General features: G+C 42.7%; 1 protein-coding gene across 4 annotated transcripts in view; it reads right to left on the bottom strand.

The window, feature by feature from the left end:
* SGCZ (sarcoglycan zeta) overlaps positions 1-20,352 on the bottom strand; it is a 1,541,618-nt gene that overhangs the window by 938,755 nt on the left and 582,511 nt on the right. For all 4 annotated transcript variants that reach the window (XM_077279708.1, XM_077279710.1, XM_077279711.1 and 1 more), the window contains exon 3: positions 18,054-18,125. The gene's annotated coding sequence lies outside the window, so the exon portion shown is untranslated. The remainder of the gene's footprint in view (positions 1-18,053; positions 18,126-20,352) is intronic.

Below are 20,352 nucleotides of genomic sequence, written 5' to 3'. Positions count from 1 at the left end.
CCATTGCCAGTTCTAGAAATACCATGGATTTCATTATGGATTTGTCTCTGTCTGATGGGAAAACTGCTATCTGGGTGGTAATAGACCAATTCAGTAAACAAGCTCATTTTGTTCCTTTGTCGGGATTACCTAATGTAGAGACACTCTCCAGGTTGTTTATTTCTCATATTGTAAGGTTACATGGGAACCCTATGAACATTTTGTCAGATAGGGAAATAAAATTTGCCTTTAAATTTTGGAGACCTTTTTGTAGTAAACTCGAAATTGACTTGTCATTTTCATCTGCTTATCACCCTGAAACCAATGGACAGACTGAGAGAACAAATCAATCTTTGGAACAAATTTTAAAGTGCTTTTTGGCAGTTAGGCAGGAGGACTGGTCTTTGTTCTTACCTCTCTCTGAGTTTGCTGTTAACAGTTGAGTAAATCAATCTACTGGATCCCCACCATTCTTCTGTAATTATGGTTTTCATCCACATTTTGGTTTTAGGATTAGTTCTGAACGTCCTGGGGTGGAGATCACCGTTCAGAGACATGGGGATGTATGCAGGGAGTTTCAGAAGAATACTGGGACTGTTCAGATTCACCAATATTGGAAGGTCAATAGAAGACCTTCGGGTGGGTCATGTTTTTAAGATTTGCGATAAGATTTGGTTGTCATCTAGGAACACAAAATGTAAAGTGCCATCGGCGAACTTGGGTCCCTTCTGCATTGTCTCCTTCATCCCTGCCAACTCTGGTTTCAGTAAATGGTGGTCTGTAGTATGATGTTCCCATAATTCCATCCAATACATCATACATTGGAGGGAATACATACCAGAGGAGAGATCCTGGGTCCCTGCTCAAGATATGAAGGCTGATCGGTTAGTAAAGGCCTTCCATCTAAAATTTCCTGAAAAGCCTGGAGGTCCAGTGGCCCTCCCAAGAAGAGGGGGTACTGTCAAGCTTCCTCCCCTCAGTATGTCTGGGATGCAATTACTGACAGCTCAGAAATCCGATCTGGTAGACAGGCCGTGCCGAAGCTGTTGGTTCTTTGATTGACATCTCAGTCATCCAGTCTGGTTCAAGGCCATGATGAAGCTGCCAGTGTGTTAATTGACAGCTCAACTATCTAATCTGAGACTGGGTGGCACTATCTGTGTCCAAGTTTTCATTATCCCAGGTAATTTCCATGCTAATAAACTAAGTTGTTTCTCCCGGACCTCTGTCAGATTTAATTCAGCTAGTGAGGTTTGTTCTCTTTGTGCCTCAAGTTCTGTATGCTTTTTCTTTTGTCTCCTGACCTTCGATCTCATTCTGACCATCCACATGTTTAACCCCTTCTGCTCTGATCCATTATCCTCCTGATTTTCTGACCTCAAAGCGTTACCTGAACATGCTTTTGTCTCCAGCTTGGCCATGAGAAGTGACTAGTGTTACAATCAGATTACCTGTCAGAACATTATAATTGTAATAATATAACAAGAAACAAAGACAAAATATAAGTCCATGTCCCCAGATTTAACTCCCACATATGGGAGGGTAAAATGAACAGTTCTGCGATGCATTAGTCACTTGTTAATTTGAGTACACAATATTCTCTGTGTTTCTTTCATGGGTCAGGTTCAGGTACACTTCAAATGTGAATAAAATATTGACAGATAGGTGAAGAAAAGAATGACTAGAGAAAAAAAGAGAAATAGAAACTGAAAGAAAATAACAAAAGTTTTGAGAAAGCATTCCTCCTCTCCTCAGCTCTAAATGAGAGAACAACCACTTATTCAACCTATCAAGTGGGAGCCAAACACAATTTCATATTTGTTGAGTATTGGATCCAGAGTAGACGCTTATAAATATTGGAAATACTTTTTGGATTATAGGACTCTTTCTAACTAAAGGTAGAGCTGCAACGGCACACATCATAGAGGTCAATAAGCTCTGGGGAGCGATTGGACCAAAACATAATCAATATCTTAGCAATCATTAGGAGAAGGAGGAGAGGCAGTGAAACTTATATATGATCTATGCTAGAATAGAAAATATCCCTTGAGTAGAATGTAACATCACCAGAAGATTAATTAATATTACATCAATCAAATCATGGAAATTAGCATGTTTGGTATGGTGTAAGTTTGACTTCTGTAGGGACAAATCTATTGTAAAATTTGTATTGCCTCCTTTCATCAGAGGAACCCTTGTTATGTTTTATTTTATATCACAAATATTTCTAATACAATCCCTATACATCTTAAAAATTGTCAAGCATTCATAGTAGCGGTCTTGTCAGTCAGAGCAAATATTAGCATTTTCCTAACAATAAATATTGTTCTTTTTATCTCAGAAAACAGATTGTGGGAATAATTTCAATTTAATTTGTAGATTGAGTACAGAAGACAACTGATCTTGTATTATGCTCAGGAAACATTGAAAAGGTCTGACTAATAGATGCTAATTTAATGTTGACTTAGTCATTTGCTCAGTTTCATGTGTTAAAATCATTAATTAGAATCGTTTGGTGATATTTTTGTTCAAACATCATAACAAGCAGCATAATTGTTAATCATTTCACAAAAAAATTAAAATGGAAGCATCTGCTCTCTACAAAGGATTTTCTGAATGATTATCCACAATGTCAGTATTGACATTTTCAGTAGGGTTTCATTAAATGTTTCTTATCTGTGTAAACATATATACTGTATATACAGTAGAAACTGTCTGAATGTTGCATGAATAAAGAATGTACATCCATAATGTCATTCCAATGTCATTTTAAGACCATATACTATTTTTGATGGTTTATCGCATAGCTATATTCCACTATGAAAAACATTGAAATACTATATGTTTGTGAGGTAGATGAAGGTTTATGATAATGAAGCTCACACAAATATTATTTAGTGCTCTCATAAACCTGTCTGTCAAAAATGTAAGATAAGTCCAATAAGGTGATTATAACACAATATAAAAGTGCATCAAAATTACACCGTTCATGTAAGCAAACAGTCATAAAGCAAATGAAAGTTCCCATCTTCTCCTCTCTGAATCATTATGCTTGGCACTGCTATCTTTTAAAAATAATTTTTATGACTCTTAAAAAGTTGTTCTCAAGCTGTCTTTTCAGCAGATAATAGCTACCGTATATACTCGAGTATAAGCCGACCCGAGTATAAGCCGACCCCCCTAATTTTGCCACAAAAAACTGGGAACACTTATTGACTCGAGTATAAGCCTAGGGTGGAAAATGCAGCAGCTACCAGTGAATTTCAAAATTAAAAATAGATGCTCCATAACATTCATTATGGCCCCGTAGATGCTCCACATAAAGCTGTGCCACATATAATGCTCTGCACCGTTCATTATGGCCCCATAGATGCTCCACATAAAGCTGTGCCATATATAATGCTCTGCACAGTTCATTATGGCCCCATAGATGCTCCATAGAAAGCTGTGCCATATACAATGCTCTGCACCTTTGATTATGGCCCGATAGATAGCTGTGCCATATACAATGCTCTGCACCTTTGACTATGGCCCCATAGATAGCTGTGCTATATATTACCTCTGCACCTTTGATTATGGCCCCTGTCATGATTCTCAATGGCGAGAGAACATAGCCCAGCATATATGAGAACTAGCTCTTGGAAGATGGAAACTATACTGACCATGAACTAAACCTGCCGCACAACTAGAAGTGGCCGGGTAGCATGCCTACGTTTGTTTATCCCTAGATGCCCAGCGCCAGCCGGAGAACTACCTAATCCTAGCAGAGGAAAAGACAGTCCTGGCTCACCTCTAGAGAAATTTTCCCAAAAGGCAGACAGAGGCCCCTGTTATGATTTTCCCAATGGCAGGGAAATCAAAAATAACAACGGACTAGCTCTCGGGTGATGGGAACTAAAGTGACCGTGACCTGAACCTGACACGACACTGGAAGTAGCCGGGGAGTGTTTCCTACGATGCCCTAGACACCACGCGCCAGCCGGAGATCTAACTACCCCTATCAGAGGAATATACAGGCCTGCCTTACCTCCAGAGATGAACCCCAAAAGGAGATAGCAGCCCCCCACAGATATTGACGGTGAGTCAAGAGGAAAAGACATACGTAGGATGAACAGCAGATTTAGCACAGTGAGGTCCGCTTACTAGATAGCAGAAGTACAGGAAAGAGTCACTTCACGGTCAACTTCAAAACACTACTCAAAAACACCATCCTGAAATTACTTTAAAACTCCAGTGACAACTCATGCCACTGGAGTGGCAATTCCAGTCCACGAGAGCTTCCAGCTACAGAGAGTCACATTGCAAATAGCTGGACAAAAATAGAATAAACTAGAAACAAAATTCAACTTAGCTGAACAGGATCTTGAGGCAGGAGAATGCAACAGAATGCTACTGATACATTGTTGGCCGGCATCAGACCAGCAGCCAAGCAGCCTTAAATAGGAAACTCCTCTAATGGGTGTCAACAGGTGATCAAGGATAGAAGAAGGCAAATAAGTGGCACTACCATAAAACACCACCGGGGGAGCCCACAAACAGAATTCACAACAGTACCCCCCCCTTAAGGAGGGGGCACCGAACCCTCACCAGAACCACCAGGGCGATCTGGATGAGCACTATGAAATGCACGAACCAAATCAGGAGCATGAACATCAGATGCTGTCACCCAAGAATTATCCTCCTGACCATAGCCTTTCCACTTAACCAGATACTGAAGTTTCCGTCTGGAAACACGGGAGTCCAAGATCTTTTCCACCACATACTCCAACTCACCCTCAACCAGCACAGGAGCAGGAGGATCAGCAGATGGAACAACCGGCACCTCATACCTCCGCAACAATGACCGATGAAAAACATTATGAATAGTAAAAGATGCTGGGAGGTCCAAACGAAAGGACACAGGATTGAGAACCTCCAGAATCCTATAAGGGCCGATAAACCGAGGCTTAAACTTAGGAGACGAGACCTTCATAGGAACAAATCGAGAAGACAACCAAACCAGGTCCCCAACACAAAGACGAGGACCGACACGCCGATGACGATTAGTGAACTGTTGAGTCTTCTCCTGGGAAAACTTCAGATTGTCCACAACCTGTCCCCAAATCTGATGCATTCTATCAACCACAGCATCTACTCCAGGACAATCCGAAGACTCCAATTGACCGGACGAAAAGCGAGGGTGAAACCCTGAATTACAAAAAAATGGAGAAACCAAAGTGGCAGAACTGGCCCGATTGTTAAGGGCAAACTCTGCCAATGGCAAAAAATCAAGCCAATCGTCCTGATCAGCGGACACAAAACACCTCAAGTAAGTCTCCAAGGTCTGATTAGTACGCTCAGTCTGGCCATTAGTCTGAGGATGGAATGCAGACGAAAAAGACAAGTCGATGCCCATCCTGGCACAGAACGCCCGCCAAAATCTAGACACAAACTGAGTACCCCTGTCAGACACTATATTCTCAGGAATACCATGCAAACGCACAACATTCTGAAAAAATAGAGGGACCAGCTCAGAGGAGGAGGGCAATTTGGGCAAAGGTACCAAGTGAACCATCTTGGAAAAACGGTCACACACCACCCAGATGACGGACATCCTACGAGAAACAGGAAGGTCAGAAATAAAGTCCATAGAGATGTGCGTCCAAGGCCTCTTAGGAATAGGCAAGGGCAACAACAACCCGCTGGCCCGGGAACAGCAGGGCTTAGCCCGAGCACAAACATCACAAGACTGCACAAAAATACGTACATCTCGAGACAAGGAAGGCCACCAGAAGGACCTAGACACCAGATCCCTGGTGCCAAAAATTCCAGGATGACCTGCCAACGCGGAAGAGTGAACCTCCGAAATAACTCTACTGGTCCAGTCATCAGGGACAAACAATCTACCAGGCGGACAGCGATCAGGCCTATCCACCTGAAACTCCTGCAAAGAGCGCCGCAGGTCTGGGGAGACAGCTGACAATATCACCCCATCCTTCAGGATGCCAGTAGGTTCGGAATCACCAGGCGAGTCAGGCTCAAAACTCCTAGAGAGGGCATCCGCCCTCACATTCTTAGACCCAGGCAGATATGAAACCACAAAGTTAAATCGAGAGAAAAACAACGACCAGCGCGCCTGTCTAGGATTCAGACGCCTGGCTGACTCAAGATAAATTAGATTTTTGTGGTCAGTCAAGACCACCACCTGGTGTCTAGCACCCTCAAGCCAATGACGCCACTCCTCAAATGCCCACTTCATGGCCAAGAGCTCCCGATTTCCAACATCATAATTTCGCTCAGCAGGCGAAAACTTTCGAGAGAAAAACGCACATGGTCTCATCACTGAGCAGTCAGGACCTTTCTGCGACAAAACTGCACCTGCTCCGATCTCGGAAGCATCTACTTCAACCTGGAACGGGAGCGAAACATCAGGCTGGCGCAACACAGGAGCAGAAGAAAAACGCCGCTTAAGCTCCCGAAAGGCCTCCACAGCCGCAGAGGACCAATTAGCAACATCAGCACCCTTCTTGGTCAAATCAGTCAAAGGTTTAGCAATGGCAGAAAAACCCGCTATGAATCGGCGATAGAAATTAGCAAATCCCAAGAATTTCTGAAGACTCTTTAGAGAAGTAGGTTGTACCCAATCACAAATAGCCTGAACCTTAACAGGGTCCATCTCCATAGATGAAGGGGAAAAAATATATCCCAAAAAGGAAATTCTCTGAACCCCAAAAATACACTTTGAGCCCTTCACAAATAGAGAATTAGCTCGTAAAACCTGAAAAACTCTCCTGACCTGTTGAACATGAGATTCCCAGTCCTCCGAAAAAATCAAAATATCATCCAAATACACAATCATAAATTTATCCAGATATTCACGGAAAATATCGTGCATAAAGGACTGAAAAACGGAAGGGGCATTCGCGAGACCGAAAGGCATTACCAAATACTCAAAATGGCCTTCAGGCGTATTAAATGCGGTCTTCCACTCATCCCCCTGCTTAATCCGCACCAAATTATACGCACCACATAGATCGATCTTAGTGAACCACTTCGCCCCCTTTATGCGAGCAAAAAGATCAGTCAGTAAAGGTAACGGATACTGGTATTTAACTGTAATCTTATTCAGAAGTCGATAGTCGATACAAGGTCTCAATGAACCATCCTTTTTACCCACAAAGAAAAACCCTGCCCCCAGTGGAGACAAAGAGGGGCGAATATGACCCTTTTCCAAAGATTCTCTGATATACTCCCGCATAGCAGTATGTTCAGGTACAGACAAATTAAACAAGCGACCCTTAGGAAATTTACTACCGGGAATCAACTCAATAGCGCAGTCACACTCTCTGTGAGGAGGGAGAGAATCAGTTTTAGGCTCCTGAAAGACATCATAAAAATCTGACAGAAATGCTGGGATCTCAGAGGGAGTAGATGAAGAAATGGGAACCAAAGGTGCATCCCCATGAATCCCCTGACATCCCCAGCTCAGCACAGACATTGATCTCCAGTCCAAGACTGGATTATGAATTTGTAACCATGGTAATCCAAGTACTAATACGTCATGTAGATTATATAACACAAGGAAACGAATAATCTCCTGGTGGTCTGGGGACAGATGCATAGTCACTTGTGTCCAATATTGTGGTTCATTGCTAGCCAAAGGTGTAGAATCAATACCCTTTAAGGGAATAGAAACCTCCAGAGGCTCTAAATCAAACCCACAACGCTTGGCAAAGGACCAATCCATGAGACTCAGAGCGGCGCCAGAATCCACATAAGCATCCACAGTAACAGATGATAAAGTACAAATCAATGTCACGGACAAAAGAAATTTAGACTGCAAGGTACCCATAGAAAAAGATTTATCAACCTTTTTATCAACCTTCTTTATGCGTTTAGAGCATGCTGATATAACATGAGCTGGATCTCCACAATAGAAGCACAACCCATTTTTGCGCCTGTAATTCTGTCGTTCGCCTCTAGACAATACACTATCGCATTGCATATGCTCTGGTGCCTTTTCAGAGGTCACCGCCAAATGATGCACAGGTTTTTGCTCAGAAGATACCGCCATATGGTGCACAGGTTTTTGCTCAGAAGATACCGCCATATGGTGCACAGGTTTTTGCTCAAAAGATACCGCCATATGGTGCACAGATTTTTGCTCAGAAGATACCGCCATATGGTGCACAGATTTGCGCTCCCGTAAACGCCGATCAATCTGGATAGCCAATTTCATGGCATCATTCAGACCTGTAGGCACAGGGAACCCCACCATGACATCCTTCACGGCATCAGAGAGACCTTCTCTGAAATTAGCTGCTAGAGCGCACTCATTCCATTTAGTAAGCACCGACCATTTACGAAATTTTTGGCAGTATATCTCAGCTTCATCTTGCCCTTGGGAAAGAGCTATCAAGGCTTTCTCAGCCAAAATCTCTAAATTAGGTTCTTCATAAAGCAACCCCAGAGCCAGAAAAAACGCATCTACATTTAATAACGCAGGATCCCCTGGCGACAATGCAAATGCCCAACTTTGTGGGTCACCCCGCAATAGAGAAATAACAATTTTAACCTGTTGCGCAGGATCACCAGCAGAGTGAGATTTCAGAGACAAAAACAATTTACAATTCTCTCTGAAATTCAAAAAACGGGATCTGTCTCCGGTAAAAAATTCAGGCATAGGGATCTTAGGTTCAGACATTGGAGCACGTATAACAAAATCTTGTAAGTTCTGGACCTTTGTAGCCAGGTTATTCAGACCTGCAACCAAACTCTGTGGATCCATGATTCAAACAGGTGTAACCAAAGCCATTCAGAGATTAAGAGGAGAGGAAAAAAAAAAAGGCTGAAGACTGCAGTTTAAGCAAGGAGTACAAATAAGCACTAAGGTGCACTTTCCAAACACAGAAGGAAAAAAAACCTTTTCATATCCTTTCCTGCTTTAGTGCATAGTTTTAACACATGTGGCCGGCCAAACTGTTATGATTTTCCCAATGGCAGGGAAATCAAAAATAACAACGGACTAGCTCTCGGGTGATGGGAACTAAAGTGACCGTGACCTGAACCTGACACGACACTGGAAGTAGCCGGGGAGTGTTTCCTACGATGCCCTAGACACCACGCGCCAGCCGGAGATCTAACTACCCCTATCAGAGGAATATACAGGCCTGCCTTACCTCCAGAGATGAACCCCAAAAGGAGATAGCAGCCCCCCACAGATATTGACGGTGAGTCAAGAGGAAAAGACATACGTAGGATGAACAGCAGATTTAGCACAGTGAGGTCCGCTTACTAGATAGCAGAAGTACAGGAAAGAGTCACTTCACGGTCAACTTCAAAACACTACTCAAAAACACCATCCTGAAATTACTTTAAAACTCCAGTGACAACTCATGCCACTGGAGTGGCAATTCCAGTCCACGAGAGCTTCCAGCTACAGAGAGTCACATTGCAAATAGCTGGACAAAAATAGAATAAACTAGAAACAAAATTCAACTTAGCTGAACAGGATCTTGAGGCAGGAGAATGCAACAGAATGCTACTGATACATTGTTGGCCGGCATCAGACCAGCAGCCAAGCAGCCTTAAATAGGAAACTCCTCTAATGGGTGTCAACAGGTGATCAAGGATAGAAGAAGGCAAATAAGTGGCACTACCATAAAACACCACCGGGGGAGCCCACAAACAGAATTCACAACAGGCCCCCACATATATTGGCGGTGATTTAAGATGAAATGACAAACGTAGTATGAAAATAGGTTTAGCAAAATCGAGGTCCGCTTACTAGATAGCATGAAGACAGAAAGGGCACTTTCATGGTCAGCAGAAAACCCTATCAAAACACCATCCAGAAATTACTTTAAGACTCTAGCATTAACTCATAACACCAGAGTGGCAATTTCCGCTCACAAGAGCTTTCCAGACACAGTAACGAAACAGCAGCTGTGAACAGGAACAAAATGCAAAAACACACAAGGACAAAAGTCCAACTTAGCTGGGAGTTGTCTAGTAGCAGGAACATGCACAGAAAGGCTACTGATTACATTGTTGACCGGCATGAAACTGACAGAGGAGCAAGGTTATATAGCGACTCCCACATCCTGATAGGAGCAGGTGAACAGAGGGGATGATGCACACAAGTTAAATTCCACAAGTGGCCACCGGGGGAGCCCAGAATCCAATTTCACAACAGTACCCCCCCCCCTCAAGGAGGGGGCACCGAACCCTCACCAGAACCACCAGGGCGATCAGGATGAGCCCTATGAAAGGCACGGACAAGATCGGAGGCATGAACATCAGAGGCAGTGACCCAAGAATTATCCTCCTGACCGTATCCCTTCCATTTGACCAGATACTGGAGTTTCCGTCTGGAAACACGAGAGTCCAAGATCTTTTCCACAACGTACTCCAACTCACCCTCAACCAACACCGGAGCAGGAGGCTCAACGGAAGGCACAGCTGGTACCTCATACCTGCGCAACAATGACCGATGAAAAACATTATGAATCGAAAAGGATGCGGGGAGGTCCAAACGGAAGGACACAGTGTTAAGAATCTCCAATATCTTGTACGGGCCGATGAACCGAGGCTTAAACTTAGGAGAAGAAACCCTCATAGGGACAAAACGAGAAGACAACCACACCAAGTCCCCAACACAAAGCCGAGGACCAACACGACGACGGCGGTTGGCAAAAAGCTGAGTCTTCTCCTGGGACAACTTCAAATTGTCCACCACCTGCCCCCAAATCTGATGCAACCTCTCCACCACAGCATCCACTCCAGGACAATCCGAAGATTCCACTTGACCGGAGGAAAATCGAGGATGAAACCCCGAATTACAGAAAAACGGGGACACCAAGGTGGCAGAGCTGGCCCGATTATTGAGGGCGAACTCCGCCAAAGGCAAAAAAGCAACCCAATCATCCTGATCCGCAGACACAAAACACCTCAAATATGTCTCCAAGGTCTGATTAGTCCGCTCGGTCTGGCCAATAGTCTGAGGATGGAAAGCAGACGAAAAAGACAAATCTATGCCCATCCTAGCACAGAATGCCCGCCAAAATCTAGACACGAATTGGGTCCCTCTGTCAGAAACGATATTCTCCGGAATACCATGCAAACGAACAACATTTTGAAAAAACAGAGGAACCAACTCGGAAGAAGAAGGCAACTTAGGCAAGGGAACCAGATGGACCATCTTAGAGAAACGGTCACACACCACCCAGATGACAGACATCTTCTGAGAAACAGGCAGATCCGAAATAAAATCCATCGAGATGTGCGTCCAAGGCCTCTTCGGGATAGGCAAGGGTAACAACAATCCACTAGCCCGAGAACAACAAGGCTTGGCCCGAGCACAAACGTCACAAGACTGCACAAAGCCTCGCACATCTCGTGACAGGGAAGGCCACCAGAAGGACCTTGCCACCAAATCCCTGGTACCAAAGATTCCAGGATGACCTGCCAACGCAGAAGAATGAACCTCAGAGATGACTCTACTGGTCCAATCATCAGGAACAAACAGTCTACCAGGTGGGCAACGATCAGGTCTATCCGCCTGAAACTCCTGCAAGGCCCGCCGCAGGTCTGGAGAAACGGCAGACAATATCACTCCATCTTTAAGGATACCTGTGGGCTCAGAATTACCAGGGGAGTCAGGCTCAAAACTCCTAGAAAGGGCATCAGCCTTAACATTCTTAGAACCCGGTAGGTAAGACACCACAAAATTAAACCGAGAGAAAAACAACGACCAGCGCGCTTGTCTAGGATTCAGGCACCTGGCAGACTCAAGGTAAATTAAATTTTTGTGGTCAGTCAATACCACCACCTGATGTCTGGCCCCCTCAAGCCAGTGACGCCACTCCTCAAAAGCCCACTTCATGGCCAAAAGCTCCCGATTCCCAATATCATAATTCCGCTCGGCGGGCGAAAATTTACGGGAAAAAAAAGCACAAGGTCTCATCACGGAGCAGTCGGAACTTCTCTGCGACAACACCGCCCCAGCTCCGATTTCAGAAGCGTCGACCTCAACCTGAAAAGGAAGAGCAACATCAGGCTGACGCAACACTGGGGCAGAAGAAAAGCGGCGCTTGAGCTCCCGAAAGGCCTCCACAGCATCAGGGGACCAATCAGCAACATCAGCACCCTTCTTAGTCAAATCAGTCAATGGTTTTACAACATCAGAAAAACCAGCAATAAATCGACGATAAAAGTTAGCAAAGCCCAAAAATTTCTGAAGACTCTTAAGAGAAGAGGGTTGCGTCCAATCACCAATAGCCTGAACCTTGACAGGATCCATCTCGATGGAAGAGGGGGAAAAAATGTATCCCAAGAAGGAAATCTTCTGAACCCCAAAAACACACTTAGACCCCTTCACACACAAGGAATTAGACCGCAAAACCTGAAAAACCCTCCTGACCTGCTGGACATGAGAGTCCCAGTCAACCGAAAAAATCAGAATATCATCCAGATACACAATCATAAATTTATCCAAATACTCGCGGAAAATGTCATGCATAAAGGACTGGAAGACTGAAGGGGCATTTGAAAGACCAAAAGGCATCACCAAATACTCAAAATGGCCCTCGGGCGTATTAAATGCGGTTTTCCACTCATCCCCCTGCTTGATTCGCACCAAATTATACGCCCCACGGAGATCAATCTTAGAGAACCACTTGGCCCCCTTTATACGAGCAAACAAATCAGTAAGCAGTGGTAACGGATATTGATATTTAACCGTGATTTTATTCAAAAGTCGATAATCAATACACGGCCTCAAAGAGCCGTCTTTCTTAGACACAAAGAAAAAACCGGCTCCTAAGGGAGATGACGAAGGACGAATATGTCCCTTTTCCAAGGACTCCTTTATATATTCTCGCATAGCAGCGTGTTCAGGCACAGACAGATTAAATAAACGACCCTTAGGGTATTTACTACCCGGGATCAAGTCTATGGCACAATCGCACTCCCGGTGCGGAGGTAGTGAACCAACCTTGGGTTCTTCAAAAACGTCACGAAAGTCAGACAAGAATTCAGGAATCTCAGAGGGAATAGATGATGAAATGGAAACCAAAGGTACGTCCCCATGAGTTCCTTTACATCCCCAGCTTAACACAGACATAGCTCTCCAGTCGAGGACTGGGTTATGAGATTGCAGCCATGGCAATCCCAGCACCAAAACATCATGTAGATTATACAGCACCAGAAAGCGAATAACCTCCTGGTGATCCGGATTAACACGCATAGTCACTTGTGTCCAGTATTGTGGTTTATTACTAGCCAATGGGGTGGAGTCAATCCCTTTCAGAGGTATCGGAGCCTCCAATGGCTCCAAATCATACCCACAGCGTTTGGCAAAGGACCAATCCATAAGACTCAAAGCAGCGCCAGAGTCGACATAGGCGTCCGCGGTAATAGATGACAAAGAACAAATCAGGGTCACAGATAGAATAAACTTAGACTGTAAAGTGCTAATTGAAACAGACTTGTCAGGCTTCTTAGTACGCTTAAAGCATGCTGATATAACATGAGTTGAATCACCACAATAGAAGCACAACCCATTTTTTCGTCTAAAATTCTGCCGCTCGCTTCTGGACAGAATTCTATCACATTGCATATTTTCTGGCGTTTTCTCAGTAGACACCGCCAAATGGTGCACAGGTTTGCGCTCCCGCAGACGCCTATCGATCTGAATAGCCATCGTCATGGACTCATTCAGACTCGCAGGCACAGGGAACCCCACCATAACATCCTTAATGGCATCAGAGAGACCTTCTCTGAAAATCGCCGCCAGGGCGCACTCATTCCACTGAGTAAGCACAGACCATTTGCGGAATTTTTGGCAGTATATTTCAGCTTCATCTTGCCCCTGAGACAAGGACATCAAGGCCTTTTCCGCCTGAAGCTCTAAATGAGGTTCCTCATAAAGCAACCCCAAGGCCAGAAAAAACGCATCCACATTGAGCAACGCAGGATCCCCTGGTGCCAATGCAAAAGCCCAGTCTTGAGGGTCGCCCCGGAGCAAGGAAATTACAATCCTGACCTGCTGTGCAGGGTCTCCGGCAGAGCGAGACTTCAGGGACAAAAACAATTTGCAATTATTTTTAAAATTTTGAAAGTGAGATCTATTCCCCGAGAAGAATTCAGGCAAAGGAATTCTAGGCTCAGACATAGGTGCATGAACAACAAAATCTTGCAAATTTTGTACCTTTGTGGCGAGATTATTCAAACCTGTAGCTACACTCTGAAGATCCATTTGAAACAGGTGAACACAGAGCCATTCAAGGATTAGAAGGAGAGGAAGAGAGGAAGGCTGCAGTATAGGCAGACTAGCAAGTGATTCAATTAAGAGCACACTCAGAACTAGAGGGAAAAAAAAAAAAAAAAAATTGTAGCAGACTTCTTTTTTCTCTCCTTTCTCAGCCAGAAATTTAACCCTTTTTTGGGCCGGTCAAACTGTCATGATTCTCAATGGCGAGAGAACATAGCCCAGCATATATGAGAACTAGCTCTTGGAAGATGGAAACTATACTGACCATGAACTAAACCTGCCGCACAACTAGAAGTGGCCGGGTAGCATGCCTACGTTTTTTTATCCCTAGATGCCCAGCGCCAGCCGGAGAACTACCTAATCCTAGCAGAGGAAAAGACAGTCCTGGCTCACCTCTAGAGAAATTTTCCCAAAAGGCAGACAGAGGCCCCCACATATATTGGCGGTGATTTAAGATGAAATGACAAACGTAGTATGAAAATAGGTTTAGCAAAATCGAGGTCCGCTTACTAGATAGCATGAAGACAGAAAGGGCACTTTCATGGTCAGCAGAAAACCCTATCAAAACACCATCCAGAAATTACTTTAAGACTCTAGCATTAACTCATAACACCAGAGTGGCAATTTCCGCTCACAAGAGCTTTCCAGACACAGTAACGAAACAGCAGCTGTGAACAGGAACAAAATGCAAAAACACACAAGGACAAAAGTCCAACTTAGCTGGGAGTTGTCTAGTAGCAGGAACATGCACAGAAAGGCTACTGATTACATTGTTGACCGGCATGAAACTGACAGAGGAGCAAGGTTATATAGCGACTCCCACATCCTGATAGGAGCAGGTGAACAGAGGGGATGATGCACACAAGTTAAATTCCACAAGTGGCCACCGGGGGAGCCCAGAATCCAATTTCACAACAGGCCCCATAGATAGCTGTGCTATATATTACCTCTGCACCTTTGATTATGGCCCCATAGATAGCTGTGCCATATATAATGCTCTGCACCTTTGATTATGGCCCCATAGATAGCTGTGCCATATATAATGCTCTGCACCTTTGACCTTTGATTATGGCCCCATAGATGCTCCACATAAAGCTGTGCCTTATATATAGTGCTCTGCACCGTTGCCCCATAGATGCTCCACATAAAGCTGTGCCTTATATATAGTGCTCTGCACCGTTGCCCCATAGATACTCCACATAAAGCTGTGCCTTATATATAGTGCTCTGCACCGTTGCCCCATAGATGCTCCACATAAAGCTGTGCCTTATATATAGTGCTCTGCACCGTTGCCCCATAGATGCTCCACATAAAGCTGTGCCTTATATATAGTGCTCTGCACCGTTGCCCCATAGATACTCCACATAAATCTGTGCCATTGCTGCTGCTGCTGCAATAAAAAAAAAAACACATACTCACCTCTCTTGCTTGCAGCTCCTCAGCGTCCCGTCCCGGCGTCTCTCTGCACTGACTGATCAGGCAGAGGGCGGCGCGCACACTATATGCGTCATCGCGCCCTCTGACCTGAACAGTCAGAACAAGAGGACGCGAAGACAGAGCGGCGCCCGGCGTGTGGAACGAGGGAAGGTAAATATGAGATACTTACCTGCTCCCGGCGTCCCTGGCTCCTTCTCCTGGACAGCTGGTCTCCGGGTGCTGCAGCCTCTTCCTCTGTCAGCGGTTACCGGCACCGCTGATTAGAGAAATGAATTATGCGGCTCCGCCCCTATGGGAGGTGGAGCAGCCTATTCATTTCTCTAATGAGCGGTCCCATGTGACCGCTGAACAGGGGAAGAGCTGCAGCACCGAAGACCGTGGGACGGGCAGGGGGAGCGCCAGGAGCGCCAGGACTCGGTGAGTATGCCTCAGCGCCCTCTCCCCCTCACCCGCCGACCGTGACTCGAGTATAAGCCGAGGGGGCACTTTCAGCCCAAAAATTTGGTCTGAAAATCTCGGCTTATACTCGAGTATATACGGTATGCGGTTTCCTTATTTTCTGGTTGCTTGAGGGACAGGTGCTCATTCTTGAGTGGCAGTTCAAGTAAAAAGCTTCATTCAACATAATTCATACAAATAAAGGGGTTTTCTCAAGTTGAAAAGTTATCCCTTGTCTATAGTAAATAGGATAACTTTCTAATAATTTTGGCAATACCTTTTTAAATATTAGCTCTCTGATGTGGCTTAGTAATTAAATTGTAAAAAGACACACCCTTTTTGGAGTCCATGTGCCCTAATATTGCATAAGTACAACCCGAGAAAAAAGTTAACTAGAATACGATTAATCATAACCCTCTCCAACAGGTGAATGGGCCCCCAATAAACCTATCCCCATCTTTCAGAGGCACAGCGAGTGTCAAAGACTAATAGCCTTCCCTGGCCGAAACAAAGGAAGACTGATTCTTGCTTTTAGCATCTGCCTTGGGCTCCCATCCAAACAAGAACTAGGAGCCATCTAGGACGAAATGGTCATCCCTTATGAGACAAAATTTTGTTTCTTAATAGATTCTTAAAAATTCATGAATTTATTTCCTATTGAATTTATTTAGATCTGTTTTAGACTTCCTACTTCTATGTAGAGTTATTTTAATCTAAGTTTAAAAGTTTTGGAATGCAAAAGAATTGCAACATTATACAAGGAAATGAACGATGCATCAGTTTTCCATAAGGCTCATCATGAAAAAAACAATGTGATCAAACACAATAACATTTTGTAAAAGTTTTTAGAGAAAGTTTCCTATAGAGGACATTAATTAAAAGTATGCCTAGAACATGAAGTTAACATATTCTGATGGCATAACTTTAGCTTTCACCTTTTTCTTCACCGCCTGTATATCAAGTATGATGAAAGTGGATCAAATGCTAGAATCCTCTGAGACATCAAGGTAAATTTAAGATGCAGAAAGTATACAGTATAACAAAGCACATACAAGGTAAACAGAGATAAGATGCCGGCAGTGAAACAACACAGGCATTACTTAGGGATGACTTTTCTATAAATATATCATTATCTGTAAATGACAGGGATACTTTAGACTTTGCTAAAGAGATAAAAAGTGTAGCAATTTAAAAACAAGCAGAAAAATATCAGTTGTAAATCTTTTTCCCCCCACCGTACAGGTTTAAAATGGAGAAGATAATTATATGGCTGCTAAGATTACAGTGCTTACTCTAGAGGTAGCCATATAAAGTTGTGCTTCGACAATAGTTTTATTCCACAAGGTTATTCTACTCTCAGCAGTCAAGCCATGTATAACAATGCAAATGATTAAGCATTTGTATAAAATCTCTAATGCATATTCCACTCTGTGACCCACATACTAAAAAGACTGTTTTATAAAAGATGGTGAAGTACAGTCGAGTAGTAAATAAATAATTTAAAGAAATGTCTATTTAAGATCTGTCGCTTCATGATAACATTCCCATCAGAATTTCTTATGCCAAAACTTCGTTTACCTTTGTTTTGCTTCTCACTCCTGAAAATGCATAAAACCTTGACTTCAGTGATGTTTTACCATAAATTCAACACATGAAATGCATATTAAGTGCAAAGCCCTATACTCTGCTTGAAAAATGTATGTAGAATTTATACTTTAAATACTGTTTATAGAAAATAGCAATGTGCATGGGTATTTTGTATCTTCTAATATGATCAAAAGCTCATAAAGAAGTGTCATCCAGAGATCAGACTGATCTAAATAGATAGTATGATAATCTTATGAGAATGTAACATTGACCAGATCTTACTATGCATCCACAGTTCTAACAACAATGTCAACAGATAATGGAAAATGTGATATCTGTTATTAAACAGATATGTTCCTACCTCAGTACATTGGTAATGGCTCGGATATTCCCCCAATGTACTTAGTCTTCAAGTTAAGCTTTAGCCACCACCCTAAGAAGAAAATACAGGTAAACGAATGTTATATTGGAGAAAACAATCAAAATTATATTTTAATACAATTTTAGTCCAGTTTTAGTCAATTGAAGTTGGGAAAGTATAATAAAAAAAATTAATTAAAAACTTCAGTTTCTAAAGCTAACATCAGTAAGATGTTAAAGAGTCACATTTATTGCACAAAACTTCTGACTTGTTGGGCTAGGTTCAGATGGCCGTATTACAGAATGGGACACTGATTTTCACAAATTCATGTCAATAAACTTGACTGACTTTGTGTGCTTGTCTAAATTATGGAAGAGTGCATGGTCTTCCTTCCCATTGAATATACACCTCTATAGTTTCTCAAACAGGTCATAATAGTGCATACTGTAATATTTGTTAACTATTTGACTAGTATTGGCCACCAAGCTGTCAATGTGTGGTCCCACTTGCACATGAACAGTGAATGGAATGAAAGCCATAAGTTTTAATTAATAGGCTTCATGTGCTGAGAACCAGTAGAAGAGCAAGGCTGATATCTGAGCTCATTCTATTCTAATTGGCTTATGCTGGGTTTCCTGGGATTGCTGACTTTGCCGCAAGAATAACTGATCAGAGCTGAAGAAGCAAAATACTCAAATGCTTCTGTACCTTCATTCCACAGATTAGTAAGGCTCTCAGCACTCTTACCTTCAAAATAAAAACTCTTGATGTGTTAAATGATCGTTTAAAGTCCATCTACAACTAAATAATTCAATTTATGTATTTACATTTTTGGCTATTTTATTAGTGTAGTTGTCTGTGCTTAAGCTCCAACCATATTCATATTCACACATATAAAAAGACACATATGCTTCCCCTCCCTCCGCTTTTAATATGTCTCAATTTTGTACACGGTATTCTGATTAAAGACTGTTATAATGTCAAAGGATCTTTGATATTTACCTTAGATGGTTTTCAAAGAGAAGTTACTATAATGTATAATTGGTGGAGAAAGGTTGAACTGAACTTTGTTCAGCCTATGTAGTTATACTGCATATGTAACACTAATGCAATAAGGCATACAGGATTGCATACAGTATATAAAAGCTAGAAAAACCTTGACTTCAGTGAAGCACATAGCTATAATAAAAGGAAAAATAGATAAATAAAAAAATGTATATATACAGTATATATATATGTATATATATATATATATATATATATATATATATATATATATATATATATATATACAGTCATGGCCAAATTGTTCCAGAAAATGAAGTATTTTCCCACAAAATTATTGAAATTACATTTTGCTATACACATGTTTATTTCCTTTGTGTGTATTGGAAAAACACAAAAAAGAAGAAAGAATGACAAATTAGCACAAACCCCCAAAATGTACAAAATTGTTGATACCCTCAAGTTAATATTTGTATGCACACCCTTTGAAATAAATAACTGCAATCAGTTGCTTCCTATAATCATCAACAAGCTTCTTACACCCTCAACTGGAAATTTGGAGCACATTTCTTTTGAAAATTGCTCCAGGTCTTTCAAATTTGAAGGGTGCCTTCTCCCAACAACATTTTTAAAATCTCTCCACAGGTGTTCAATGGGATTTAGATCCGGACTCATTGCAGGCAACTTTAGAACTTTCCAGTGCTTTGGTTCCATCCAAAGGAAGCTTTGATAGCATTTGCCTCAATCTCTCGATGCCAGAGATGAGCTTGTTTGATAGATTCCCTAATCAAAGTGAGACTGTCTGGATCATGGTCAGAAGACTGAGAGCAGCAGCGAGTAGATAGGTCGCTTTTATATCACTGCCTGGTATTAGTTCTGTGTAGAACTGCAGCAACTTCCGGAGTCATAATGTTGACAGGTCTTATCGACTTACATTTTTTGGGACTAAAATGCCCTTCGCCTCATCACTTTTGTTGTCAGAAGCACCGTTGTCGCTGTAACTGCTAACTGCTACTACTGCAAAGCTGATCAGATGCTGTTGACTGCTGAACTAGCTCAATTTCTTTTCTTTTTCGTTTCTCTGCCTGTAATTCTCTCATAAATCTTCGGCCAGCTTTCCGTCTAATAGTCCCAAGCTTCCACAAAGACTTCTTCTCTTTTAGCAAGCAAGGAGTCATGGTCTTCCTGAAATTTTATAAGTTTCAAGGCATCAGCAATATGAAACATATCAACTACATACATAAAATGAGAATAATGGGGATAGGGGAAAATATGTGTAAGTGGGTTGAGAGCT

This window comes from Ranitomeya variabilis, chromosome 1, assembly GCF_051348905.1.
Source record: "Ranitomeya variabilis isolate aRanVar5 chromosome 1, aRanVar5.hap1, whole genome shotgun sequence".
Taxonomy (NCBI): Eukaryota; Metazoa; Chordata; class Amphibia; order Anura; family Dendrobatidae; genus Ranitomeya; species Ranitomeya variabilis.
The sequence above is the reverse complement of the archived record's forward strand: the minus strand, read 5'-3'. Positions and strand labels throughout refer to the sequence as shown.